Source organism: Entelurus aequoreus, linkage group LG08 (genome assembly GCF_033978785.1).
Source record: "Entelurus aequoreus isolate RoL-2023_Sb linkage group LG08, RoL_Eaeq_v1.1, whole genome shotgun sequence".
In the NCBI taxonomy this organism is placed as follows: domain Eukaryota; kingdom Metazoa; phylum Chordata; class Actinopteri; order Syngnathiformes; family Syngnathidae; genus Entelurus; species Entelurus aequoreus.
Genome location: NC_084738.1, coordinates 64,056,708 through 64,061,707, shown reverse-complemented (window position 1 = coordinate 64,061,707; position 5,000 = coordinate 64,056,708).

The window sequence follows — 5,000 nt, the reverse complement described above, 5'->3', positions numbered from 1 at the left end:
CCGCCCAGACTTTGACTAGGCCACCGCCCCCTACTCCAGTGAGAAGGAGAGAGAGAAAAAGAGAGCAGGTGAAGGAAGATTGAGGGTGAAGAGGATGGTTTGAGAAAATATGGGAAAAGGATGTTTATAACCTTAAGTTATGTGAATGGTTTCTAGGAGAACAGAAAATAGAAACATTGTGTGAAGGTGTAAGGAAGAGATGGATACAGGATGTTGTTTGTAAAGGAAAACGAAAGTGAAGAAAAGATGAGAAAGTGACAAATGAAGGTATTCGTAAATGGTATGCTGTTGATTGTGGTTAGCTGCAAGTTTGTTTATTTGTTTGTTTGTTTAGTTGTTTGAGTGAAATGGGAAGAAATCAATAGGAGACTTTAGAAGCATTTTGTATCATTGTGTTTCCACACAAGATGGCAAAAATACAGAACAACAAGTAGGATTAATGGCTGAATCTTCGACCTCACCGATAACACCATACGTTACAAACATAGCTACTGCTATGCGCAGTCTCTTTCCTCAAGATGAGGATTATAAGGCTAATGACAGAGCAGCAAGGAAGCAACTCCTTAATTTACAGATCGCTGAAAATAAAAGGTTAAAAGAACCAAAAGGTCAAAGATCAGCTAGGATATTATATTCAGCAGTGGGTGACCTTGCTTTTGAGTTCCAACAGGTGGAGGAAAGAATCCTCAACAGACGTGCGACCAGACGGTTTGACTCGGGTGGTGGACAACACGATGCTTCAAAGCCAGTCCGGGGTGGAAACTGTTTCGGCTGTGACCAGCCTGGTCACTGGAGTCGTGAACATTTTCGAACGGGAAAGGTTCCGTAGTGCCAACAAACGAACACAAAAGCGTGGCAAAGGACGCCAACCGCAGGAGCCCCAGCAGGAGATACAGACTGGCCCCCTGCTGGACATGAGTGTCAACGACAATGTTATCAGTTCGTGATTGACACTGGCGCCACCCATTCGATTCTGAATGCAGAGGGTACCAAAGAAACTGTGTGCTTCCTCTTTAAAGGTCGAAGGCTTCGCTGGGGTCACAAGGTTACCTGTCACCAAAACCACTTCCGGTTCAGATTGCTGGACCTCCTTTACAGACTGTACCCTGACATTCAAATCGCACAGAAGGAACATTCCTAGTGTTACCTGACGGCTCAACCACCAAGCTGCGACACCACTACCAAGGCTCCTACCACAGCCTGAAACAACAGGAATGGCTGACATCCAACTGCTCTAACAGTGAAAACCCTGACTGGCTGAGATGCTTCCGTGTGTTCTGCCACCCGACTCGCCATATGTTATGATCACCAGTTAGACACTCATACCAGGAGACCTTTAACTCCTCTGTATATTTATATATGTTGGAACTCAAGGTGTGGTTGCTCATGTTGACCTAGTCTTTGAAACAACTAGCATGGTATAAAGATGGACACAATTGTGTCCCCACATTGTTCCCTTGCTCTCTGTCTCGCCTACAAAACCAAAGAACTTAGGTCCAATGATAAGACACGGCGTAGCTGCCAAACATTACACCGACACCCAAATACCACATTTTCAATTGTTTAGGTTTAGCACATAGTTGTGTTAAACACATAACTATGGGCTGCACTTTAGACACCTGTAGGCTACGAGGAGCTAGCAGCTACACAACAGCTGAGCTAAAACGACACATTACACATTTAAGAATATCAAATAATTATAGTTGCTCATTACATACACAAAGTTGCCATGGCAGAAGTCTGATAGAAAGTATTCAGTAACAAACGTGTCTGCATCATTCGACTTTCTACAACATGAGCTTGACTTAATCAATTATTGGGGCCACCAGGTGTGGTAAAATTTCAAAATACTATTGCTAAAGCATCCACCATAAGGGTAGTATTTTTCTTGTATTTGTGACAATATAAATATGAGCATATGTTGTTACTTTCACTATATTGAATAAGTTACATAAAAGTTAGGGTTTAGTTGAGTTTGAGTTATTTGTGATATTGCTAAGGGGTCCCCTACCCTAACAACACCCCCCAGTGGACCACAGAGGCTAAAGAGACTATCATTGACCTCAAACATGACTTGTCCTCCGCTACTTGGCTATTAGTTGACCTTTTTCTTAGATGTTTCTGAAAGTGATAGTATGACTAACACAGTCCTTTTTTCAGAAACAGAAGGGGGTGAGTGAGGGTGGATACAGACTCCTTGGAACAAAATCGACAATCATCCGACTCTGACACATTCCATAGTTTTAACATTTTTCCCGTGGGTAAGAAGTTATAACTAATTTTAATTTGAAAATAACGATTTTACACATCGATAGTAGTTTAGTAAATCAAATTTAGAATATGGAGGAGGTCAGGGTGAACCAGGTATAGTCTTTGATTTCACTGATATGATCAATACGGTACAAGGGAAAAGGTACGTACTGACTTGTGTTGACAATTACAGTGGTTGGCCGGAAGCAACAACAGCCTCAAAAGAGGATGCAACCAGTAATTAAATGACTTGTGAATGACCTTGTACCCCGACATGGTTTCCCCAAAAAGATTAGGTCAGACAACAGCAACCATTTAAAAAAAAAAAAAAAAAAAAAAAAAAAAAAAAACCTCACTTAGCCTTGGTCGAAAAGACTTTCGGACTAGAACACAGGTTTGGGGTACCATCCTGAGTCCCAAGGTAAGGTTGAAAGGATGGACCAGAACATTAAAAACTAATTGGCTAAAATCTGTGCACAGACCAAATTTAATTGGATTGACATGTTGCAATTAGCGTTAATGATCATTCGAAGGTCCGTGAATAAAACTGTTTTACCGCCCTTTGAGTTTTTCACCCTATGAGCTGCATACAGGTCAGCCATTCACAGGACCAGCAGCCGCCATGGAAGGAGGACTCAGCGTAAAACCAAAATGGTATTTTACACAAAAAATGCAGAATTTGTGTGCCAGTTCTTCTGTACAGATACGAGGATGACAGCCCGCCACTCCAGATTCCCTTCCGGCCGCTGAGAGGGTCAAGATCAAGGTCATCAAACGCAAGTGGACGGAGCCCAGGTGGTCCCTTCAAGGTCGTGGAACGGACGTCTCACGCCCTTCGACTAGCTGGAAAAGGGGACACCTGGTACCACCTCTCCCTCTACACTCCTGCTGAAGAACCTGACAGATTACCAGCGGATGTCATTGCTGACATCGCCACTACATCTGCCCCACTCGACCCCCAGCAGCGCCTTTTGAGCCTGAGGCAGCTGAAGAAGAACGGGAGCAGAAAACGACTCATTTTTAGTGTCATAGAAGAGCGAGGCTTTAATTACACACATAATCCTACAGCCCAGAAGACGACGCTGAGAGAGAGATTTTCTACCTATATTACTCTTTTTAACTTCTATATTGTATATCCTTATTTGAGACCAGCCTTTATACTCGAAGTTATCCAATTTCTCTTGCTTGTTTTCAGCATAACTATCTGTGTCGTTATATTAAGTGAAAAGTTTGATGTTTATCCCCGTTTTGTTACCTAAATTACTCTGATATTGATAGACGAAAGGCAGGGTGTTACACCCGGTAGTGTTCCCTGACGGACTGGTGCTTGGGCGTGTTCTACTGTTTTTGTGTCTCAGTTCATCCTTCCTGACGACAGTGACTGACAGGTGTCTAAGAACAAACAGCGGACTTTAAATAGACTGGGTAAAAGGGGATAGCAAGACTTATTTTTTGACCTGTGCAGTGTGATTAATTACGGGGGACACAATAGCTATTACCGTGGTAATAACCTCTATATTTGTGACGACTCAACCCTGAACCATTGGTGTCGGATGCAGACAACATACGCTGGTAAGTGGTGCCCATCGTCCCTTTAATGTTGTTTTGGGGGTTGACCTGACTGATACAGACTCTAAAGGAATTATTAAAATTAATGTCCTTGAGAGGGCGTTAACTACCTCTACACCCTCTGTAGCACCTAAAGTACCACCCCACCTTGGTGGTGTTTCAAAGGCTCTCACATCTGTGCGTGCTAATGACATCACCACCGAAGGCCTGGTAACTTTGACCTTAGGAGCGGGTACAGGTAAACCTGTGGCTCAGGTGGATGCCAAAACCTGGGTGACTGTGTTGCTTGTTCCGCTGGACGTCCTTTTCCCCACACTTACCCCGCCCCTTTTAAGTTGACTGACATAAATGGCTCAAACTGTCTTATTTCCTTGTTCTCTGAACCCACGCCACCAGGGTGCGATTTGTTGGCTAGTGTGTACCCTCCTGTTGACAATTCCACCCGACTTCTTCCATTTGTGGCCCAAAAGCTGAATTACACGTGTTTTCAATTCAAAGGACCCTCTTCGTCCCCCAACAAATTGGGTGACATTAACCCTTCCTGGTGCACCACACTGATAGATGGCTCAAGGAAAGGCCCTTTTTCACGAGCTGACTTATTCTGGTATTGTGGGGAGCACAGATTGTACATTAGAATCCCAAAGTTATCCGTAGGGCTTTATGCTATGGTTAGACTGGTGACCCCACTCACCCTAGTGGGTACCAAATTAACTCCCCTTGTAACTCCTGTCTCAGCGGCCTCTCTAACTTCTCGCCGACGCCGCCAGGTTTTATCTCGAAGGAGTGTAAAGGGCTCCTTTGATCTGATGAGAAACCCTGATGGTGTTTACTTTGATGCAATTGGACAACCAAGAGGGGTCCCCTCACAACACAAATTGTGGTGTGAATCCTGTGCAGGTTTCGAGAACCTTCCTATCATTGGTGCTATTTTCCCTGTGACTGCTACTAAAAATGTAGAACGCATTAACTATGTTTTTTATAATCTGTTGAGACTGACCAACCTGACTCGTGACGCCGTTGAGGGACTTACTGAACAACTTGCCCCGACCTCCCTCATGGCCATCCAGAACCGCATAGCCCTTGACCGCATCCTAGCCAAGGAAGAAGGTGTGTGTGTGCAATGTTTGGTGACCAATGCTGTACCTTCATTCCTAACAATGCTGCCCCCGATGGCTCGGTCC